General features: G+C 42.8%; 1 long non-coding RNA gene across 1 annotated transcript in view; it reads left to right on the top strand.

The window, feature by feature from the left end:
* The window catches only part of LOC110141724 (uncharacterized), a 114,684-nt gene extending 95,524 nt beyond the window's left edge, over window positions 1-19,160 (top strand). The window contains exons 3-4 of the long non-coding RNA XR_011487625.1: window positions 5,718-5,805; window positions 18,514-19,160. This is a non-coding gene — a long non-coding RNA (uncharacterized lncRNA). The remainder of the gene's footprint in view (window positions 1-5,717; window positions 5,806-18,513) is intronic.
* Window positions 19,161-25,407: the final 6,247 nt, after the last annotated feature.

Raw genomic sequence — 25,407 nt, forward strand, 5'->3', positions numbered from 1 at the left:
TCCTGCAACTCATTGGACAGAAATAGGCACATGGCCAAGCTCCATTCAAAGGCTCATGTTGTTAATCCATTCAGTGGTTTTTACTTTCTTACCATATACACAAAGCAGGGCACTGCTGATAATGCCTGCCTTTCTATTTGTCTGGTATCTATTTGTGTTTTAGAGAGATGCCCGCTAACTATAGTAAGGAGAAGGGGTTGGGTGTCTTCATACTGGGAAGTGGAGCACAGGATGGATATAAGAAGGCCAGTTAGCTAGGAAGCTGGTGCAGTAGTCCATCTGAGCGAGGATTATACACGTGGATCAATGGATTTGATGGTTATGAAGATCAGTCAAGATCAACAGCGCACAGAACAGGATAAGCTCCAAGTCATAAAACAATTCCAACTGTAGGTCAACAGAAGAAGCTTATATTTTTCAGCAATGGTAAAGATATCATACTCTGACACTCAAGTTAAAACTGAACCACCAGCCCAGAAAAAAGCAGTTTGACACACCTCTAAAACCAAAGAGTGAATATTTCAGAATGTGGAGAAGAACAGCTCAATTTTTTTTTGTCAACTGCTTCTCCATTTAGCCTTGCTCACTGAGTTCCCATTTAAACCATTGTTTGTAACCTCAGACCTCTGAACCTTGCATCTACTCAGGGCTATAATTTTTACCCTGGATTTCCAGGGACAGATGCTGGGTATATTTCTCTATCTCTCTATCCTTACACGGTGGTTCTTTCATTCTCCTCTCAAGGTCTCCTTTTGGGATTGATGAAAACTCCGAGTGCTGGGAAAGGAGGCCCTTTCCATTTTCTCACCCAAATTCCTCCTCTGTCACATTCCGTTCCCTAGTTTCCTGTCAAAGAGTTATTGCCACAGACTCTTCAGACTTCATTATTAGGTTTGGTTTTGGTTAATGTCTGTTAATGATCTGGAGAGAGGTGATAACTGCATATTAATGAGATTCACAAAGGAGCCAGATTGAAAGCTGTTGCAAACTCCAGTGGTGACAGCAATAAACTGGAGGGAACCAACAACCAGGGACAACACAGCGTGGGGAAATCAGCACGTGTGGGGAAATCAGCACGTGTGATACTGACACTTCAGGTGAAAGAGACGGGAGCTTAGGCACTTCTTTTGTAACGGGAAGAAGCAATGTAGAAAACAGCAGTCAACAGAAGGTGTTAAGGATAAAATGAAGAAACAAATGCAGACAGAGTTGCCAAACTTGTCACTGAGAGAGGAAGTTGAGAAGATTGCGCTGATTCCATTGATCTCCATCTCTGCCCTCCACCTCCACTTCCCCCACTTCACTGATGCTCACATGACTGAGGTCTAGCAAGTCAGTGTATCCTAGAACATAGCTTCTGGTTCTGGTGTAGATACGTAACATCACTTAGTCCAATGAGACTCATTTCTGGGATAATTTTTGTTTCACTGAAACTAAAGTGAAAATAAGAAGATTTCATTCTACAAAGATGGCAAGCAACATAAGCCTGTAGCTGTCAGGGTATACCTAATGGAGAAGCCCTGGTTGTGACTGAAACCACATAGTAAAAAGCAGGGCTGACAATGGGCAGGGAGTGGGGAAGAAAGCAAATGAGCTTTCTGGAACCAGCCGTGCCTGAAGCTGTAAACCTTTGAATTGTTCAGTAGTTTGTATTAACAAATTCCTTTCTGTACAGAAACCAGAAGTCAGTTTCAATTCATTTCTGCATTTGCAAATGAAAGGGTACTAACCCCAGTTATGTTTTCTAACATGCTGCTCTTTCTTTATGTCCTTTATTCTCTAGCCATACTGGACAACTCCAATTTCCAGAGTATTTTGGGAAAATTATTCTTTTGAGGGCTTGTTCAAACAGTTTCCTTCTCTTGAAATGGAATAACATCCATCCTACTAGGTTTATGTGTAAAAACTTCATGGTCCAACTTAGACCCTATCTTTCTGTACAGCCTTCTTGAACACTCAGCAGAATGTCAAACTTTCCTTTCTTCGCTTTACTATATGAACAGACTAAGATTTTGAAAAAGAAGGTCAAAGTTGGAGAATTTAAATCATTTGATTGGAAGACTTACTATAAAGCTATAGTAATTGTGTCAGGGTTCTCTAAGGAAACAAAACCCATAGGGAGAGATAGAGAGATAAACATAGATATCAATGAATAGATTTATATAAGACAGAACCCTGACTGATGTGTGTGTGTGTGTGTGTGTGTGTGTGTGTACACATATATGTTATAGGGGGCTTCACTGGTGGCTCAGACAATAAAGAATCTGTCTGCAATGCAGGAGATCCATGTTCTATCCCTGGGTCAGGAAGATCCCCTGGAATGGCAACCCACTCCAATATTTTTGCCTGGAGAATTCCAGGGATGGAGGTGCATGGTAGGCTACAGTCCCTGGGGCTGCAAAAAGTCAAACACGACTGAGTGACTTGTGTGTGTATGTGTGTGTTAAGCAATTGGCTCACATAATTGAGGGGCCTGCAAGTATGAAATTTTATAGGGCAGCCTGGCAATTCGGGCAAGAGTTACTATTAGGTCTTGAGGTCAAATTTCTTACTCAGGAAACCTCAGTTTTTGCTCTTCAGGCCTTTCGAATGATTGGATGAGATCCACCCACATGATTAAGGGTAATCTCCTTTACTTAAAGTCAACTGATTGTAGATGTTAACCACATCTACAAAATACCTTCACACACACAGAAGTATAAAAAACAAACAAACAAACAAACAAAAAATCTTCACAGTAACATCTAGATTAGGGCTTGCTTATATAACTTGGTATATAGCCAAATTGGCATGTAAAAGTAACCATCACAGTAATCAAGACAATGTGGTATTGACATGAAGACAAACAAATTCATGGAATAAAAAAGAGTCTTGAAATAGACATATACACAAATGGATAAGTGATTTCAACTGAGGTACAATGGCAGACAATGGTGAAAAATAGTTTTTTACACAGTAGACCAACTGAATATTGATATGCAAAAAATGAGCCTTTATCCTTATCTTTTACCATATAAAAATTTAACTCAAAATAGATCATGGACCTAAATGTAAATTCTAAAACTATAAAACCGTAAGAGAAAACCTTTGTTACCTTGAGTTAGGTAAAGATTTCTCAGATATAATACCAAAAGAGCAATCTATAAAAGAATAAATAGATAAATTAGATTTAATTAAAAAAATTTAAAAGACCCTGTTAGGAGAATGAAAAGCTAAGTCACAGAGTGTAACTATTTGTAGAGTGCAAATCTGAAAGTAACTTGGGTCTAGTACTCATCAGGGATTCCCTAGTGGCTTAGCAGTAAGAATCCGCCTGCAATGCAGGAAACGTGGGTTTGATCCCTGGGTTGGGAAGATCTCCGGAGAAGGGAATGGCAAACCACTCCAGGATTCTTGCCTGGGAAATCCCATGGTCAGAGGAGCTTGGTGGGTGATAGTCCATGGGGTCACAAGAGTTAGACACGACTTAGCGACTAATCCATTACCACCACTCATTGAAAAAAAAGACTGATGCCGGGAAAGATTGAAAGCAAAATGAGAAGCAAGCAGAAGAGGAGATTGTTAGTATCACTGACTCAATGGCCGTGAATTTGAGCAAACTGGGAGATTGTGGAGGACAGAGGAGCCTGGTGGGCTACAGTCCATGGGGTTGCAAAGAGCCGGACATGATTTAGTGACTGAAAAACAACAAGTACTTAGAAAGAATTCTCAAATTTAACAATAAGAAAACAACCGATACAATTAGAACATAGGCAAAAGGTGTTAACTGATACTTTGCCAAAGAAGACAATTAGATGGCAAATAAGCAAGTGAAAAGACATTCAATGTTGTTAGTCCTTAAGGAAATGCAAATTAATCCCATAATGAGATATTACTACCTACCTCTCAGATTGAGAAAATAAAAGGACTGATCATACCAGTGTTAGAAAGGATGAAGAGGAACTGGAACACTCCTACACTGCTGCTGGGATGTTAATATGACCCCATCATCTGGGGAAACAAACTTAGGAGTTTCATAGATTGTTAAAGACACACCTAGCATATAACGTAAACATTCTACTCTTACCTACTGGCTAGGAAGAAGTGAAGACATTTGTCTAAACAAAGAGTTGTCATGAACATTCATAGGAGCTTTATTTGTAGTAGCCAAATACTGTTGAAACAACTCAAATATTCATTTAGTACAGTGAATGGGTAAACAAACTGTGATGTAACCATAGAATAGACTTCTATTGAAGAAAAAAAAACACCTGATAGATGCCACAACATGAATGAATCTTATGTAAAATTTAAAAAGAGCTCATTCTGTATAATTCTATTTATATAAAATTCCTAACAAATGCAAACTAACAGATTGTGAGAGAAAACAGATCAGTGGTTGCTTGGGAGTGGCAGGGAGGAGTGAGGAGGAATAGTTATGATGAAACTCAAAGAAACTTTTGTCTGGGTAAGGGGGGTGATGGATAAGTTCGTTATCTTAATTACAGTGCTGATTTCATGGGTATACACACATGTCAAAACTTATCAAGTCATACACTTTAAATATGTGCAGTTTATTGTGTGTCGATTATACCTCAATAAAGACGTTAAATAAAAAGTCAGTGCAGTCTAAGGACAGAGAATTTTAAACAAAGTAACTAAAGAACGCTTGGAGCTAAAGTCGCATATTTTGCAGCCTGCAAGTTCTTGACTGGAACCTGTGACCTCAAATGCTGATGGTGCCACTTTTAACTCCTCTGAGTCCCATATCCATCATTTGTAAAGTGGAGTAATAAGGTTTTTTATTCTGCTACCTACCTCATGGGGGTCACTGTGAGGGCCAAAAGCGATAATGCATGTGAAAGTGCTTTGTGAATGACAGCACACGACACAAATTTTAGCTATTGGTTTCATTATTAGGTAGCATCTGCATGCTATTGCCCAATATATACGCTTCATGCCAGCTCAAACCCTAATTGCCTGTATAGAAAGTGCAATTAATTGTACAAGTTCCTGGAATAGCACTGAAACCCAGTATTCAGTGCATGTCACACCCTAAATACACAACAGATTTTGGAAAAAAGCAGTTTCAGTCTAAACTAGGATGGGGGAAACAGATGCTTTCACACATATGACAGGCAAGGGAGACCCACCCAAACGGGATGGAGTCCAGGGCAAAGGAATACAGCCAGCCTGCCAGCTTTTTCTGTTTCCTTCCAGAGGTTGTTACTGGGAGCAGTGACCCTGTAACATGGCTGACCCTGATGTGCTAAGAGGCTCTATACATATTGAGCGAAGTTTGCATGGAAATTAACTGCTTTTTCTTGGTCCCTCATAGTAATCAATGCACTTCCCTGGTGGCTCAGACGGTAAAAAATCTGTCTGCAATGTGGGAGACCCAGGTTTGATCCCTGGGTCAGGAAGATCCCCTGGAGAAGAGCATGGCAACCCGCTCCACATTTCTTGCCTGGGAAATCCCATGGACAGAGGAGCCTGGTGGGCTATAGTCCAGAGGGTTGCAAGAGTCAGACATGACATAGCAACTAACACACACACACACACACACACACACACACACACACACAAGATGACTACAGAAGCGGGTAAATATCCTCAGTGTCACCCTCCTTTTCTCCCACTTGGCGTTGCCATTTATCCGATCTGAAATCAAGCTGGTACATTCCAAGTAATTTGAATTCATTTGCAATTACTGAAAATATCTTCCTAATCCTCTCCAGGGACCGTGAACATGCCAGATCCAGCTTCCCACTGCTGACTGAAGACTACTCCTGAGCAGGACTGCATAGGATCCTGCACAAAAGCAGGGTGAGCATTTCCTGTGTGAGCTATGCCTGAAGGGAGCCCCTGGGAAATAAATCAGGAAGTCTGAGACATGACTCAGATGGGAGGAAAGATGGCAAGGTGGAGGATGGTGTATGTAGAGGGGACAAGAACAGAATTAGAGAAAAAAGTGGGAAGAAGTTAGAGAAGTAAGTGGCCTCAAAAAGTGGGTGGCCAGTAATAAGTCAAGGAACATTTGTATGAGGCACCTTACCCAACAAATATCTCAGATTGGCCCAGTCTTGTTTTGTGTGTGGGACTCCACACATCTCACTGTCTGGGGCTGGTTTCCTAGGAGACCAAGTGCATCCATCACCGAGGACCCCAGAGGTCCTGCAGCAGAGGCCCCCGTGGCTGGGGATCACCTCACCCAGCACTGAGACTGGGATGCGCGGGCAGCAGCATATGAAAATTCATGGGTATCTTCACAAGCTCTTGTCATTGCAGCAAAGATTGTATCTGGAAGGAGTAGAACTTGGCCCAAGGGGTTCCTTCTGCAATTTGGAAACACAGTTCTCCATCTCCTGAACTATTAAGCCTGATTCAATAGAGCAACACTGCTAGTTCAGAATGCCTGAGCACATTTTGCTCTCAGGAAGTCCTAAAGTCTACTGAAGGGGTTTCTGGTAGGACTTGCCTTTTCCCCGAGAAGGCCCACTGTAAAACAAAACAAAACTCCTCTGTAGGTCCTTCAGTGTTCATCATTAAAGACTTCTTTATTAGTGTTAAGTTTGCCATCTTTCTGAAGTCTTCTTCTAGAATATTTCTCTTTTTATTTTTTAAGTAATCGTATTTATTTACCAATTTTTGGCTGTGCTGGGTCTTTGTTGCTCTGCAGTCTTTCTCTAGTTGCGGCGAGCAGGGGCTCCTCTATGGTTGTGGTGCGTGGACTTCTCCTTGTGTTGGCTTCGCTTGTTGTGGAGCAGGGGCTCTGGAGTGCGAGGGCTTCGGTACTTGTGGCATGCGGGCTCGGCAGTTGCGGTTCCTGAGCTCCAGGGCACAGGCTCAGTAGTTGTGCTGCTCGGGGCTTAGTTGCTCTGCGGCATGTGGGATCTTCCTGGACGAGGGATGGAACCCACGGCTCCTGCACTGGCAGGTGGATTCTGTACCACGGAGCCACCGGGGAAGCCCTGGAGTACTTGTGAGAGGACTAAGCCACCACGTCTGAGACCCTCAGTATACATTCATTATGGTTGGAGGGGTGACTGTCAGAGGAGAGGAAACTCCTATGGGAGACAAGAACATAAATGGTAGAGGGCACAGGGAAGGAGTCAAGAAAGGGTTAAAGGCCAAGCCCATTGAGGTACCTTTTTGCTCAGTGTCAGGAGTCCATTGTCTGTCTTCATTAATCGGAAGTTGTTATTGTTTGGTAAATGTGATATTATTAAGCTTCAGACAAAGGAGCAGAGAAGGATACACTTGACTAGATGGGAGGCTCCTTCTGTGATGACTGTTAAAGGCACAGATTCCAGGCTTTGGCAATGAGGAGCACTCCCCTGGCTAAGACAGCACCTACAGCGCCCCCAAACAGCAAGCCCAGCTCAGGCACGCCAGGGACACCTCTGCTGTCAACAAACACCCTTCCCAGGGTTTCCAAGGAGCCAGGCACACAGCCACCCTGTAGCGAGGATGCTGCTTCTTCCAAAGGTGTGTGCACAGTTAAGGGGGCTGGCTAAGAAGCCCAGCCCTGGAGGACTGCAGCTGGAAACCCAGAAAGCATGAGGCCGTCCAGATACTGAAGACTCTTTTTTGTCCTGTGCTGCAAGGAGGCCTTCTTTTGAGCCAAAAGTGCTCCTGCAAACTCCACGATAAATGAGTGAAAGGGGGCTTTTTCAGCTGGGTTATGTGGCCTATGTGACAGATGGCTGAGTGGTGTGGGAACCATGAGATAATCAACTGTGTCCTCCTACGGGGACAATTTTACTCAATAGGACATAGTTGAAAACATTCTTCTGTGTGGAATATAATCAACACTGTCTATGAGATTTCAGAAAAGTAACTGCAAGGTTTCTTCTTGCTGTTTAAAGTGGTGCCTCTCAGACTCCTAGGGGTCAGCATGCACAGAGAGACAGCCTAACCCTCAAGCCCTCCATGGATTTAGGGGGCTTCCCAGATTTCCCATGAAAGCCATCAGCTCATATGGAATCCATCCCTAGGAATCCCTACTTGCCATTTCTGAAATGAACTCTACTGGTAGAAGAGAATTCTTTAAGGCTTTGAATTGCAGTAACATGAGGACAGTGACCTCCATCCCCAAATACCTTGGGTCAATAATCAGCCAGATCTATTTCGGTGTGAACATAATCCATGCTCTAAAACCAAAGGCAAGATTTAGTGAAGGGGGTGAGAAGATACCACATGAGAGGCTCATCGTCAGAAAGGTTGGTGGTGTTAGAGTGTACTTCCTTAATATCATGACTTTGCTGAAGACCCATCTTAGAGTAGTGTGATGCACTAGTTCTGCCAGCACACGCTCAACCCAGCATTTGCCTAGAGGTGTGCACCGAAAGGGTCTGAGCCTAGCTTCCTTACATAAGGCTTGAAAAGACTATTCCAACAGAGCTGTACGAGGTAGGGAGAGAGATTCTTACTTAGCAGAGTGACCACCAACACTGTCACTGATTTGCCACCAAACATTTCAGACAGCCCTAGGGTAGACCCAGGTTCTGTGTGGCATGAAGCTTGTACAATTTGGGGGAGAGGGGACCTATTTAAATTAAGAAACAGAATACAAAAGCAGCTTACCTTTGCAACCTTACAAAAACTTATGAAGATGTGTACTGATAGGCTCTCTCCAGGCTTTGGAAGGGGTCTGTGTAATTGAGGGGCTGATGTTTAAGCCTTGCTTGTTTGACAATAATCTACCTCTGCTCCCAGGCTTGAATATATTTATATATTTTCTGGGACCGGGGTGGGGAGGTGGTGGCAGTACAGGATTGTTGGTGATGTATTATTTTCTCTCCCTGATGTAACAATCTGTATTTTTTCAAGCTGAATCTCATTTTATAGCTTCCTGCCCCAATTTTCCAGTCTCCTTGGGTTCGTATCTATTTCTTCTTCTGGCTGGGCTTGAGAGCAGCTCCTTGGGAGACTTTCAGGGGCATTCAAACAATGAGCTTGGCCCCAGAGCATGGAATTTCCTGAAAGACGGCAGGCGTCTCTGGTGGGTTGCTGGGACAGACTGATCAACAATGTTGAACACTGGAGATGGAGCTGTACCAGTCCATGCCAAGAAGCTTTCAGCTCATATGGAAGCCATCAGTTCCCATCCATTAGCTAATTTAAAGGTGGCCAAGCCAGAGGACCAGAGCTGCCATGGCCAAGAACAAAATTACCCCATGCCCTGAGAGTACTGATGGGAGTTTCACACCCCCAAAGATTCTCTATTCTCCCATCCAGTTAGCCAAAAATGGGTATAATAAAAGTGGCTGCATTGGTTAACACTCACACACATGACACTGCAGTCAAGATGGAATTTAATCACAAATCAGTTTACACTACTTCAGGTTTCCTTGAATATTCATTGGAAGGACTGGTGCTGAAGCTCCAATAATTTAGCCACCTGATGCAAAGACCCAACTCATTGGAAAAGACCTTGATGCTGGGAAAGATTGAGGGCAGGAAGAGAAGGGGTCGACAGAGGATGAGATGACTGGATGGCATCATCGACTCAATGGACATGCGTTTGAGCAAACTCTGGGAGATGGTGAAGGACAGGGAAGCCTGGCATGCTGCAGTCTGTGGGGTCACAAAGAGTTGGACATGACTGAACAAGAGCTTCGGGTTTACAATCCTTCAAAGGCCTCCCTTCTGATAGATTTCCAAATTCTAAACACTACTGCCTTCCTCTCGTCTTATCCCTCCTCATGCCTCAAGATCAGGTTGCACGAAAATTATGTCAGTTTCTTAGATGTGCCTTGAACTCTTTCTTTTCTCACCTTCACACATGACGTTGTCTCTCTCTGGAACATTCATCTCTCCTTTTCAATTAGTTAACTCTTACTCATCCTAAGCTCTCAACCTGGGGACACACTCTACACTCCCATAGTTCCCTGCGTACTCATCACATTTTACTAATATCTCCTATTTAATAATACCTGTCTTCTCCACTCAACTAGAAGTTTTATGTTTCCACTACCTTCTCCAGTATAACAAGTCACCCAAAATTCAGTGGCTTAAAACTGCAGTGATTTTAATTAACTCTCATGGTGCCACAGGATGACTGATGTCAGCTAGGTGATGCTTTTGCTCTAGATGGTGTCAACTGAGCTTCAGTCACCTGGGGTCTGGACTAGGCAGTTGCGTCTAAGGGAGCTTATCTACATGGCTATAGTAGTTGGTGCAGGCTATCGGCTGAAACTCAGCTGGAGGTGTTGGTGAGAGTGCCCACATATGGCCTCTCTACGGGACTTGGACTTCTCCCAGCATAGTTATGGATTCTATGAGAAAGGAAAAATGGCAAACCTTCTCCAAGTCTGAGCTCCAAAGCCCCAGAATACTGCTTCTGCAACATTTTATTGGTCTATGTAGACAAAAATTCAAGAGGAGTGAAAATAAGCGCTCATCAATAAAGGAGTGGTACGCACATATAGAAGGGTTTCTCAGGTGGTGCTTGTGGTAAAGAACCTATCTGTCAATGCAGGACACATAAGAGATGTGGGTTCAATCCCTGAGTTGGGAAGATCCCTGGAGAGGGCAGGGTGACCCATTCCAGTATTCTTATTTGGAGAATCCCATGGACAGAGAAGCCTGGCAGACTATAGTTCATAGGGTTGCAAAGAGTTGGACACGACTGAAGCGACTTAGCACACATGCACGCATATATAGAAGGCAGGAAAAATCAGCAGGAGCCATTTTTGGGAATTCTCTGCTACACTCTGAGAGCAGTGACTAGGTCTTTCTTGGTCTCCAGCACCTGGCCCAGAGTCTAACCACTGAGAAGCAGCATTTTGTCCATTTGGTCTAAGCCTCTCTTCTTTGCTAATGCTTACATTTAGTCTTTGCTTTTGATATACGCCCTACTCTCCAGACCATGTGGGTTGACTTTTCCACTTCATGGTTTATCAAAAGTCAAAGCAACAACCTCAATGATCTATTGGTTAAATAAGAGATTTTATTACTCATAACCAAAAGGGCACTTGATGCAACAGGAACACCATATGCATTAACTGAGAGTAAAAGGTTCTGATTTCTGTTTAGCAGATTATTATGGCCCCAGGAACAAATCTCCTTCCACCATCACCCCTATTTCTTTTTTTAAAAATTTTTATTTATTTATTTTTGCTTATGCTGGGTCTTCATTGCTGTGCATGGACTTTCTCTAGTTGTGATGAATGGGTGCTACTCTCCAGTTGCTGAGCCCAGGTTTCTCATTGCAGTGGCTTCTTTTGTTGCAGAGCATGGGCTCCAGAGCACAGTCTCAGTAGTTGTGGTGTGGGGGCTTAGTTGCCCCAAAGCATGTAGGATGTTCTTGGACCAGGAATCGAACCCATGTCCCCTGCATTGTCAGGAAGATTCTTGACTATTGGGCCACCAGGGAAGTCCTCCCCCACCCATTTCTCTTCCTGTTATATCTGACTACCAGAGTATAGCCAAGAATGAGGAACCAGAAACTGAGGTTCTGCAGCCAGGTGACATATACCTGCAACCTGGCCACAGCTGGTTTCTCTGGACCAACTTCATGGTTTCTAAGAACTCGGTACATGTGATCAGAAATGTCTCCTGTCCTCTCATTGGTTGTAAAGGACACGATGCCGTTACTCCTCCAGTCACGAGAAAGGAGTAGTGGTGAGTAGTGAAGTCAGGTATTGGTGGAACCACAGGCAGCACATTAAGTATAGGGCTGGCTGCCACCATCACAAACGTAACTGGTCCCACAGCTGGCGCAGGAGCAGCAAGGAACTGCTGCCAGTTCACATGTGTCATATTGGTCACTTATGTCATCCTAGGAACAGAGTGTCTGGGGGGATAAGACTTCACTCTTCCTCATACCTTCTACTGTCCTACAGGCTCGGGCTTACACTTTTCACCCAACTAAAGACACACAAATGAGGTGAACATATATCTCAGGACATATACCTTCAGGACACCCTCCTCAGGGCAGGACAGACCATAACATTTCAGGTCTAAGTTCTTTTCATCCTTTCACGTTTTGAAGATGTTAATTACCCTTTTGGTTTCTTGTTTTCAGTGTTGAAAAGTCTGATACCAACTAGAAACTTGTTCTTTCATTGACAATCTTCCTTTTTTCCCTAGAAGGTGGTTTGGGTATTGTTAATTTATATTATGATGTGTTTCCCCTTGCTAATTCTGTTCAGAGTTCAAGGCATTTACCAATTCACAAAGACTCACTAACTGGTACAGAGGGCAGATGGACATAATATCATAATATCCTGTGTATTCAAAATTGCAAATGCTAAATTATTCAGAATACATACATATGATAAGCATTTTTTAAAAACAGACTCTACAGACTAATACAGGTACTCAATAAACATTTGCGAGTAAGTCATGGAATGAATGAATGAGGAGCACATTGCCTAGCACACAATAAATTCAGTGTAGCTGTTATTATTAACAGCAGTGCTACATAAGGAAAGAAAGACACAAACGACTTGGCCTCTGCCTTGGGGAGTGCTTAGCCTCGTTGAAACAGGTAGATACACGTGCAGTTTGTATGATATCATAATATATTCTTGAAATTCTAGAACATCACAGAAGAGAGTGCCACTAACTCTCAGGAAAGTCCTCCAAGAGAAAATAGAGCTGAGTTTTGAGGATAGAATAGGATAGAGAGGGAGGGAGGAAAGTGTATTCCAGCCAAAGAGAAAAGCTTAATCCAAGGCCTGAATAGGGTATATCATCTTCAGTTTGTTGTGAGCAGAAAGGAGGTTAGAGGGAGAGAGGAAAAACAGGAAGAGGAGGGAGAGGTTATCTTCAGAAGGGAAGTGAGGCTGCTTTGGCTCTCAGAATCCCCACACAGTGCTCTGTGTAGATTTTATAGGTGAGAGGTCTGGGCTAAAAATGGTTTGGAGAGCTGCTGAAGTCACCTGCATGTGAAAGCCAGGGGATGAGCCTAACACCCAACTGAATGGTGTTAATGACAACTTCCTCATTTTGCAGAGAGGGTGAGTTTAGTCATGGGGAAGACAAATCTGGGTGTGGACTGAAAAAAAAAAAAGCACAATGTAAAACTTGAGTTATGTTTTATTTGGTGGACATACTGAGAACTTCTAGACCAGGAGACAATATCTCAAATAATGCTGAGAAACTGCTCTAAAGAGGCAAAGTAGGGAGCCAAGATACACAAGAGTTTTTGCAACAAAGACCAGGTAGTTGGGACATCAAAAGATTATTGTTAGTTAAAGAAAACCAGATATCTTGCATGTGTGCTAAGTTGCTTCAGTTGTGTCTGACTCTTTACGATCCTATGGATGCTAACCCACCAGGCTCCTCTGTCCGTGACCTTCTCCAGGCAAGAATACTGAAGTGGGTTGCCATGCCCTCCTCTAGGGGATTTTCTTGACCCAGGGATTGAACCCGCATCTCTTATGTCTCCTGCATTGGCAGGCAGGTACTTGACCACTAGTGCCACCTGCGAGGCCCCCATGGGAAGATGTAAGAATCAAGGCTCACTGAAATGACTCCTTTGATAGGCACCTCAGCTATCTGGGGGCTTCCCCTGGTGGCTCAGATGGTAAAAGAATGTGCCTGCAATGCAAGAGACCTGGGTTTGATCATTGGGTCAGGAAGAGCCCCTGGAGAGGGAAATGGCAACCCACTCCAGTATTTTGGTCTTGAGAATCCCATATACAGAGGAGCCTGGAGGGTTACAGTGCATGGGGTTGCGAAAAGTCAGACATGACTAAGCCACTCACACTCACTTTTCAGCTATCTGGGGCCAGTATACCATGTTTTCTTACCCTGAGTCTCCTCAGGGTGCACCATGGGGTGGGGGTGGGGGCGGTGGCTGCTTGATGGCAGGCGTTCTGTTTCCCTTCTGAGTTCCCTCGGGGCTCACCGTCGGAGTGGCTGTAATGTGCTGGCTTAATGGTGCAGCACCTTTCGTTTCCTGATGTGCCAGTCTGCATTCTTAGTCCACATACAGGTTTGCCCAAGTCCTCAATCTGACCTGGGAAGTGAACAGATCTAACTCATGAAAATTCTTGGTTTTTCCATTAAAAGGGCTTGCCCGTGGCAAATTCTGAATGCAGCCTGAAATCAAGGTGTGCTAATGTTAAGAAACCGTCAACCAAAACTGCCCGCCCTGGCCAGGTGCTATAACAACTGGTTGCATGAGTTGTCTCACAACAGGAGGTTCTGATAAGAAGCATGGTGCTGCTGCTGAAAACTAAGTGGAGAGGATTTGGGAGGAGCCAGATGGTCGGAAGAGATGCCAGCCCAGGAGATGGCAAGGCAAAGACAACCTGGAAACTAACCCTCTTACCATAAAACCTGAGACTTCAAGCCACGTGGCAGAGCAGTTCTCCTGGGTTCCCTTACCCTGTTGCTCTCTGCCCAGATACGTGCTGTGTGCTAAGGCACTTCGGTTGTGTCTGACTCTTTGAGATTCTATGGACTGCAGCCCGCCAGGCTCCTCTGTTGATGGGGTTCTCCAGGCAAGAATATTGGAGTGTGTTTCCATTTCCTTCTCCAGGGTATCTTCCTGACCCAGGGATTTAACTTATGTCTTTCTTTGCTACTTAGTGCCATCTGGGAAGCCACCCAGGTGACCTGTCCCAGTAAAAATCTTTTGCTTTGTCATCATGTGTGTCTTCTTGGACAATTCATTTCTTTTTTTTTCCAAATTATCAATCTTAATTAATTAATTAATTTTTTCATTTATTTTTATTAGTTGGAGGCTAATTACTTTACAATATTGTAGCTGTTTTTGTCATACACTGACATGAATCAGCCATGGATTTACATGTATTCCCCATACCGATCCTCCCTCCTACCTCCCTCTCTACCCAATCCCTCTGGGTCTTCCCAGTGCACCAGGCCCGAGCACTTGTCTCATGCATCCAACCTGGGCTGGTGATCTGTTTCACCATAGATAATATACATGTTTCGATGCTTTTCTCTCGAAACATCCCACCCTCACCTTCTCCCACAGACAGAGTCCAAAAGTCTGTTCTGTACATCTGTGTCTCTTTTTCTGTTTTGCATATAGGATTATCATTACCATCTTTCTAAATTCCATATATGTGTGTTAGTATGCTGTAATGTTCTTTATCTTTCTGGCTTACTTCACTCTGTATAAAGGGCTCCAGTTTCATCCATCTCATTAGAACTGATTCAAGTGAATTCTTTTTAATGGCTGAGTAATATTCCATGGTGTATATGTACCACAGCTTCCTCATCCATTCGTCTGCTGATGGGCATCTAGGTTGCTTCCATGTCCTGGCTATTATAAACAGTGCTGTGATGAACATTGGGGTGCACGTGTCTCTTTCAGATCTGGTTTCCTCGGTGTGTATGCCCAGAAGTGGGATTGCTGGGTCATATGGCAGTTCTATTTCCAGTTTTTAAAGAAATCTCCACACTGTTCTCCATAGTGGCTGTACTACTTTGCATTCCCACCAACAGTGTAAGAGGGTTCCCTTTTCTGCACACCCTGTCCAGCATTTATTGCTTGTAGAGTTTTGGATAGCAGCCACCCTCACTGGCGTGTAATGGTACCTCATTGTGGTTTTGATTTGCATTTCTCTGATAATGAGTGATGTTGAGCATCTTTTCATGCGTTTGTTAGCCACCTGTATGTCTTCTTTGGAGAAATGTCTGTTTAGTTCTTTGGCCCATTTTTTAATTGCTTCATTTATTTTCCTGGAATTGAGCTGCAGGAGTTGCTTGTATATTTTTGAGATTAGTCCTTTGTCTGTTGCTTCATTTGCTATTATTTTCTCCCCATCTGAGGGCTGTCTTTTCACCTTGCTTATAGTTTCCTTTGTTGTGCAAAAGCTTTTAAGTTTCATTAGGTCCAACTTGTTTATTTTTGCTTTTATTTCCAATATTCTGGGATGTGGGTCATAGAGGATCCTGCTGTGATTTATGTCGGAGAGTGTTTTGCCTATGTTCTCCTCTAGGAGTTTTATAGTTTCTGGTCTTACATTTAGATCTTTAATCCATTTTGAGTTTATTTTTGTGTATGGTGTTAGAAAGTGTTCTAGTTTCATTCTTTTACAAGTGGTTGACCAGTTTTCCCAGCACCACTTGTTAAAGAGGTTGTCTTTTTTCCATTGTATATCCTTGCCTCCTTTGTTGAAGATAAGGTGTCCATAGGTTCGTGGATTTATCTCTGGGCTTTCTATTGTGTTCCATTGATCTATATTTCTGTCTTTGTGCCAGTACCATACTGTTTTGATGACTGTGGCTTTGTAATATAGTCTGAGGTCAGGCAGGTTGATTCCTCCAGTTCCATTCTTCTTTCTCAAGATTACTTTGGCTATTCAAGGTTCTTTGTATTTCCATACAAATTGTGAAATTATTTGTTCTAGTTCTGTGAAAAATACCGTTGGTAGCTTAATAGGGATTGCATTGAATCTATAGATTGCTTTGGGTAGTATAGCCATTTTGACAATATTGATTCTTCCAATCCATGAACACGGTATGTTTCTCCATCTGTTTGTGTCCTCTTTTATTTCTTTTATCAGTGTTTTATAATTTTCTATGTATAGGTCTTTTGTTTCTTTAGGTAGATATACTCCTAAGTATTTTATTCTTTTTGTTGCAATGGTGAATGGTATTGTTTCCTTAATTTCTCTTTCTGTTTTCTCATTGTTAGTGCATAGGAATGCAAGGGATTTCTGTGTGTTAATTTTATATCCTCAACTTTACTATATTCGTTGATTAGCTCTAGTAATTTTCTGGTAGAGTCTTTAGGGTTTTCTATGTAGAGGATCAGGACAATTCATTTCTGAGTGTTAAACAAGAGCCCACTTTTGGGCTCTGGAAGGTGTCCCCCTTCTGGTAACATTAAAAGACCTGCTCCTTTGGGGTTATAAGTACAGCTTGTGCAGCTTAAACCATTTGTCTTAAAAATAGGAAAAAACATGGTTAAGTTTTCTTCTCTGGAGAGAAGTTAATGAATTTGTACTCTGGTTCTTCTGATACTAGTAGCAAATCCAGTGCCATTAGTCAGAGCTCACCTGACTTGGCCTGAGCCAAACCCAGGACTTGCAATCAGCTGAGGTTGCAGAAGTCATTTTAGAGAGAAAGGGGAATCTTTCAGCTGAAAACGGTATGTTTCAAACCAAAACATACCCCTTTTCATACCTGCTTGAAACTCCAAAACTTGACATGAGGAAGGCATATGAAGTTAGAATGCAGAATCAGGCCTGTTTGGGCAGAAAATTGAGCTTGAAGAGGAGCCTCATAATGCAAAGCAGTTTAGAACAAGACAAAATATTTACATGGCAACTTCTTTACCTGTATCATTTCCTAATGGGACCTTAAGAGAGCTGACGATCACAGCTATTTCCAGACAAATGAAGCTGTTTTTAGCCAGGTTAAAATGGCTCCATCACCCTGACCTCTAGGAAGCTTAATATCAGGTCTAATGAAATGCAACACGCCTCTGACATCAGAGCCTGTCTGACTGCACATCAAAGGGGAGGAAATGAATGCTTTGATCTTCTCACACAGTGCTCTCTACAGAGCCTTCTAACAAAAGGAGGAGGGGTCTGTGAGTGGGAATGGGGCTCAGGGACTCTGTGTTTTCTTTCTGCTGTTAAAGTTCTTCCACTTACGAAGAACTGGGCAGGCAGGGTGAAGAGAATGTGGAAATCAAGCTTTGAAGGATTCTCCAAGTGTGATTTCTGTGGTTATTGTTGTTTAGTTGCTAAGTTATGTCCGACTCTTTTGCGACCCCATGGATTGTACCCTGCCAGTCTCCTCTGTCTATGGGATTTCCCAGGCAAGAATGCTGGAGGGGGTTGCCATTTCCTTCTCCAGAGGATCTTCCCAACCCAGGGATCGAACCCGAGTCTCTTGATTTGGCAGGTGAATTCTTTACCACTGAGCCACCAGGGAAGCCCTGATTTCTATGAACAGAGGTCTCAATCTATCTTCTCCAAATCCCTCCCCTTCCTGTACTGTGACTCCTGAGTTCTAATATTAATGAGTTTCATTGATGTAGCTTGAGTCTTAACTTCCAATAGAATATAAACCTCTCCTGGGAAAGGCAATAATATGAGCCATGTTATCCTTGTAAAAAGTGTCATTTTTATAAGGCATTTCAGATCTGGTCACTGTACTAGTTACAACTGTTCTGACTCCTGGTGATCACAGGGGGAAGTCTGAATGCCTGACGGCGGGGCACATGTTCCCTCCCTGACCTGGCCCCTGTCCAGCCCCTGGTCTCGATGTCTGCCTCTCTGTGCCCAACACATTAATCTTCAGCAGTCTCGAACTGCCTTGTGGCATTTCACCCACATCTGTGTGACTTTTGGCCCCTGACTTAGGATGGGCCATTCTACATCCCCATGGGTTCAACCAGTCACGGACAGTATACAGTTGGCCCTTGAACAATGTGTCTTTGAACTTCAGGGGCAGGTGAAGGGGTGGGGTGGTGGTGGTGGAAGAAGACCCTTTGTAGTTTAAATCTGTGTTGTTCAAGTGTCAACTGTATAACTGAATGAATTCTTAAAATTTACATCATTATGTATCTGCTTTCTTCTTGTTCTGCATTTTCAGTGAAGGGGGAACGTGAAGAAAAGAGAAGAGAGGGGTGAGGGCCTCCCAGAGGGGAAAGGCAGCAGAAAGAGGTGAGTCATGGTATTTTTCAGGCACATTGGCTGGTGCTGGGCTCACTCAGGATGATACCAGCTCTGCAAGGTGGTGGGGATGACTCAGGGCTGATGTCCTAACATTCTGAGGGACAAGACTGGCACATTTAGTTGAGGTGGGGAGGAGAGAAAGGGATCGCAGGGGCCAGAAGAGGGAGTTAAGGCCTAGGAGGCGGAGCACAGCTTAGGAAGCCTGGGCCGAGGATGGGTGAGAAGGGGTGGAAGGGCATTGCCTACCTGCAGTGGTACCAAAGGCAGAGGACAGATGCCTGTGACCTTACTAGAATCTAAGCTGTTGAGTGAGTTTCCCTTCAGTAATTAGAGTCTACATGAAATGGGAGAAAGTGATCTCACAACTTAGTGACTAAACAATGACAACAACAGATTTGCTAAAACTATGAAACAAGAGGAGGTGGAAGGTTCGATTCTGGTTGAAGGTGGAGAAGTTTTGTTTGGACACCTTGGATTTTGGCTTGCCCATAGTAATAAAGACTGAATGCCTGTTTTCACCATAAAAAAGTGCAGAGAAATATTTCAAAATTACTAAAAGTTTATGAAAAAATAAAAGTATCCCATATATCTGTCTGTCTTTGGGCTTTTCTTAGTTCGGCATTGCGGCTTCCATGAAAAAGAGGATCAGAACTATGATTTTTATCTTGTTGAAGTCTTAATCATGCTCCTGAAGTCTATATAGTAAGAATCCTTCAGAGGTAACATTCTCCCTTCTGAGACAAGAATGTGGTAATACCATTTGAAATGTTTCTGTGGGACTTTTCTGGTGGTCTAGCAGTTGAGAATCTGCCTTCCAATGCAGGGGACATGGGTCTGATCCCTGGTCAGGGAACGAAGATTCCACATGCCTTGGGGCAAATAAGACTGCACTGCAACTAGAGAGAAGCCCACGTGCTGGAAGGAAGACTGAGTCTGGCCAAAATTGATTAATTAATTAGTTAAATAAAATACATATTTATTTGCTCTTTAAAGTCAAATCTCTAGGAAGGGGGCTAGGTCATCGGCAGAAAAGAGAGAGACAGAGAAAGAATTTTTTTTTAGAAGATAGGGCCTAAGGCATAACCCCAAGTCCCAGGGCAACAAGACTGAGGGAAAAGTGATGCCAGGCTGGAAAAGTTGGCATGGAAATTCAAAGTGCTTTATTATTCAATGAATCACTCTTTTCTGAATAGTCAGAGTCGGTTACACATGGCTACACCATAGACTGTGCCTCAGAACAGACCATCAGAGATGGAGATGGAGAGGAAATTTATCTGCTGGCCTCTCTCTCTCCTGTCTCTAGTTGGTTAATGTCTTGCCTGTGAAAGTGATTCCTCAGCACTTTTGGGTTGTGTGACCTGATACTTTGGGTATTCCAAATGCTGTGGTGTGGTATTTCATCTGAATTTGGAACAGCTGGGAGGGTTTAGAGACTCTGGCCAGTACAGAGCTGGCAACTCTAAGAGCGGAGAAAGCAGATGAGGGCCTGGGAGACAGATGAGGCTAAGAGAGGCTTGGGAGGCGATACAGAAAGTTAATTGTTTAAGATGGGAGTTGGTTCATCCTAAGCAATCATTCATTAACACTGAATGTATTTCTCTTGCTTCTGGAGATTTTGATGTTAAAAAACCTCTTTGTCACTGATAAATGAACAACCTTGAGCATAGTCTTACCTACCATCCTCTTAATGGTTTATTTGTGGTATCATGTAAAAGATTTCTGGAAATAAATCCTTCATTGGAACTCTACTATTATGATCAGTTTCTTTTTAAGATTATTTTTTTAAGTTTTAAGAATTATCTTATGTATTTTTAGTTTCATATTTTTTGCTACTGTATATCTAACTGAGAGAGCCTCTGTGTGGTTGGTTTTAGCAGAAGCTTTATCAGAGAACTGGGTCCTGATCCTGCTTGGGTCAAGGTCAATGTCACCTTGCCTTTCTCTTGGGTTAGAAGAGTCGTTCTTAATTTGGGGGGATTTTAGGCACAGTAGGAGTTCTGGTAGCACACCTGAAGGGATGAAAAGCCTCCAAATCCCACTAATGACACCATAATCACCATGTCATCACAAGTGTCTCAGAATGCCTGTAACACTGCCCTGTGAGGGCTCTCAGCACACAGTTCCCCTTTAATTCTTGGGTGGCTGCTAACAGAAGCAATTAGTATCCTGGTCTTGACTTCTCCTATCTACCACCAACACTCTGTGTTTTCTGAAGGTCATAGTCTTAGCTCTTGGTCCAATGACCCCTTCTTACTAGACTACATGCCCTGCTCAATTCAGTATTCTGTTGGACACCATTGCCATAAAAGCCACTCAAATACAGAAAATAGAATTCACACCTCAGTGAACACTGACAGCTCCTCTTCAAAGGGTGTGCATGTCCTTGTTGAACTATGACACATGGTTGAAAAAATACCAGACTAAACAGGAGACCAACTATCTTCTAACATCTATTTTTACAATTGCAATAGCAGAGAGTATGATTAAGGAAGCTCATGAAGAGCAACCCTAAATCCAGAGGCCTCCTATCATGACTTAATCTTGTGGAAACCCTGTCTCCTGTCTCATGTTTCAGTGAACAGTTGGGTTCATTTGCTACATATCCTTGTCTAAGAAACACATCTGTTGACATTACCCATTCTTGACATGCCCAAGTTGTTTTTTTCAGGAAAGAAAATGGGATGACTACTAGACTATAATTTAGTTTTGATCCTGCTTTCCATACTCCCTCTGCCACCAACTGATCATGATTTTGAGCAAGTCGTTCAGATTCCTTCCCCTTCAGGCTATCAGTCATACAATGAGACAGATACAGTAGCTGCTCCAGCTCCCTCTCTGGTCCATTCTGAGGCTATGATTCATCACTATCATGGTCTTGGATTTGGCCCTCATCATCTCACACTTCTACCTGCATTGCAGGAGACACAGGAGACTTGTGGGTTTGATCTCTGGGTTGGGAAGATACCCTGGGAGAGGAGAAGCCTGGTGGGCTGTGGTCCATGGGATCACAAAGAGTCTGATATGACTGAAGCAACTGAGCATGCACGCACCTCATGTTTAGTTAATTCTACTCTCCCACCGCCAGTCTCTCCCTGCACCAAGTATGTCCCTGGTCCAACCTCCTCCACCTGCTGCCACTGTATCCTTCTAACCATAGATCTAATCATGTCTCTTACTGCAAAGACCTTATGATAATATTCCTTCAACATTTTCTAGCTGATCATAGAATAAACATTAAACTGCTAGTTTGGCTTTCTAGTTCCCCTAATCTTCACTCTTACCCTCACCTCTGACCTCCAGGCCCCTCAGCATTCTTTCAGTTTCTCTACTTCAGGACCTTTGTACATGCTATTCCCTCTGTCTGTAGAGCTCTCCTCCACTTGACCCCACCCATTTTCTCTTTACCTAGTCTTTAACTTCTTTTCCTGAAGATATCATCTGAAATGGTCCTTTCTCCAGGGAAGTCTTCCCTGACCATCCCGTCTCCAGATCAGATCTCCAGTTACTTACATTTCTGCATAGGTGCCTATGCTTACTGCATATAACTCACTGCCATTTATATGATTTTATTCATTAATGTCTAGAATGCATGTTGCTTCAGGGCAAGGACTATTTCTGTTTTGCTCACTATATTCTTCCCAGTTGCTCAGGAGATATTTGTTGGTTGAATAAAGTAAAGATGGATGACTGACCTATGAGGAGGAATATTTGACTTTTCCCAGCCTGGCCTGGTTCACCTTTCCCACCTCCATTTCTCACGTCTTTTACATTCCAGTCACTTAAAACTACTCATTATTATAAGATGATGCTGTGTTTATGAACTCTACAGCTGTTTAAGATCAAAATCCTTTCTATGTTGCATCAATTGGTTGCTAGAAAGAGGATTCTAATATTATAATGAAAAGACTACAGTCTGTCTCAGATAATGAGCAGTAAGGAAGAGGTTTTGGTTGGGAAAAGTGAAGACACTCAAGAAAGCATGTTAGTTCTTTACAAATACATGAAAGACTCTCATGATGACTTAGGCTCATTCCCCCACAACTTTAGAGACAAGAATCAGAAATGAAAGGTGAAATCCATAGGGGAACAAATTCTGGCTCAATGTAAAGAAAGAATTTTATGATAAATATATGTGGCAGAAAGGAAACATGTTCAAGTGTCCATGAGTTCTTTATCACTAGAAGTGTATGAGCCAAGGTTAGAAGACCACTTTGAGATGGTTGGATTTGAAGACCTCCAAGGCTGCTACTGGACTGACGCTGAAGCTGAAACTCCAGTACTTTGGCCACCTCATGCGAAGAGTTGACTCATTGGAAAACACCCTGATGCTGGGAGAGATTGGGGGCAGGAGGAGAAGGGGACGATAGAGGATGAGATGGCTGGATGGCATCACTGACTTGATGGACATGAGTTTGAGTAAACTCCAGGAGTTGGCGATGGACAGGGAGGCCTGGCGTGTTGCAATTCATGGTTGCAAAGAGTCGGACACGACTGAGTGACTGAACTGAACTGAACTGACTGAAGGCTGCTATTCCTCTTCCTGTGGAGTAATGTTCCTATTAAACCAGTCTCTGAATGGGACTTCCAAGAACTCTATGGGTTTAATGGATACCAATCCGTGACTTAAATACTTAAGCCTTTTATTTTAAATTTTGACAAAGGGCTGAGGCGGCGTGGAGAAATGGCTTCTCAATTCAATTCAAGTGATCTCTCTGCAGGCAGAGACCGATATAGACATGTAATCTCCCACAATGCCACTCCATCACTTTTCCCTTTTTCATCTCGAAGGAACCCAGTTCTCATGCAAGGTGTGCACTGCCTTCTGGAGCCCACAACACTCTTCCTTCTGCTTAGATCCTGGCTCCACCTAGTGGTATGACTTGATGTTTTGTACACAATGGGTGCAAGGTTGGGGCTGAAATAGTGACTGATGGGGAGGCTCCCGTCACTTGAATGGGTTTCCTTGCTCTCTGACTTGATGTCTCTTTCTAGTCTTGTTTTGTCGACTGGAATTTAGTTGACTTGAATTGGTGATGGCATCATTCTACTTTGCACCTTTAAGAGAAGTCTGCCTATACCAAGCCACATGTTATTAGCAAGGAAAGGACTTACTGCTTCTCAAGCTGTGCACCATGGAACCCAAGGGGTTCCACAGAGGAGATTTGGGAGTCACTACAGGGAGTAGAAAATACAGGCTGAATTGTCAAGAATCTGCCTCCTTCTGCCACTCTCTTATCCCCCTTTCCTATAAATGTTTCAATGCTGTGTTCGTATTACCTTTTCTTTTTTATAAATTTTGTGTAAAGTTTACAAAACAAAAATTTATGTTATTTAAAGTAATATGAAATATCCTCAATTTCCCCTCATTTTAGAGCAAATCAAAACTGGATAATTAATCAACTGTCCAAGTTTACAGAGTAGACTCTGTTAGAACCACAACCCATACCTCCTGATGGCCAGACTGCGGCTCTGTCATCCCAAAGGAGTGTAGTCTTCACCCATGTGTACTTTAGTGGTCAGGCCGGAGCTCCCCACCCCATTTCATTTTTACATATGAAAAAGGAGGACTGCAGTGATTCCAGAAATCATATTGTGCATGGTTGCTTCATTCTCATGAAACAGTTATTAATAGTTTTATAAATAGGACAACTGAATCCTGGAGAAAGCAAACGATTTGTTAAAAGTACATGATTCGTCCATTGGTGACCAGCAAAAAGAAGCACCAGTCACTCTCTTCCCGTCTTAAATTTAGGGTTCTGTGCTTAAGACATGAATGTTATAGGAATATATGACAAGTAGACACTTGAAGAGATGTATACCCTTGACGACTGAGTGATGTCTGCAGTATGATGCTCAAAGATGACAATCTTTTTGTCTTTTTACTAGAATGTAAGTGCTTCAAAGACAGTGACTATGTCTGATTTGTTTATTACTGTATTCCAACACCTTGCTCATTGCTTGCACAAAGCACATACTCAGTAAGTATTAATTGCTAGAAGAATAAAAATATATTTCTCTACCAGGAGCCTTGACTCCTAAAAGTGTCTAATTATATCAATTAATTACTTATAACCACTGTTACTCTCAGCAGCCAACTAGACCAGCTATAGCCAAGGTTTTAAAAGCTTAAAGATGACCTTTCGAGGATAATGATGGTGATGATGATAAGGATGATATAACATGCATATAGATGGTTTTCTGGCTCTACTGCAAAACAAATTGAGCTAAAACATTACTGATCTAATTTAAAAAACTTGTATTAGAGTGAAGGATTTAGGAAATTTTGAAGTAAGCGTATCACATCTACTGTGTCAGGTTTTCCTTCTTAACAACTGAGGGCACTATTATTGTCAATGCATAAGCTCATAACAAAGATAAAAATAGACAACAGCAGAAAGGAAGGAATTGTTCTAGGCCAGTACTCACTCTACATTGCTTCATTGATGATTGTTAACTCCAGTAATGAAATACTTTTTCTATTTAATAATAAGCTGTTAACAATTCTCTTTGAGCTTCTGACCTGCTACCCAGGAGGCTCCTCGCCTAAGTATATTTCATCAAATGTAACCCAGATTTCCTGAACTAGTGTCCAAACCTGCAGCTCAATCTGCCATTTGTAACAGAAAAACAAGTGTGTAGAAGGTGATAATAGTTACTGAAAAAAACAGTGTAGTGGAAATGTGCGCTCCAGTTCCTAATTTATTGACAGTTAGTAGTAAATTGGCATCACTGATACAATGGACATGAACTTAGGCAAACTCTGGGAGATAGTGAGGGGCAGGGAAGCCTGGTGTGCTGCAGTCCATGGGCT

The sequence above is a fragment of the Odocoileus virginianus genome, chromosome 5 (assembly GCF_023699985.2).
Source record: "Odocoileus virginianus isolate 20LAN1187 ecotype Illinois chromosome 5, Ovbor_1.2, whole genome shotgun sequence".
In the NCBI taxonomy this organism is placed as follows: Eukaryota; Metazoa; Chordata; class Mammalia; order Artiodactyla; family Cervidae; genus Odocoileus; species Odocoileus virginianus.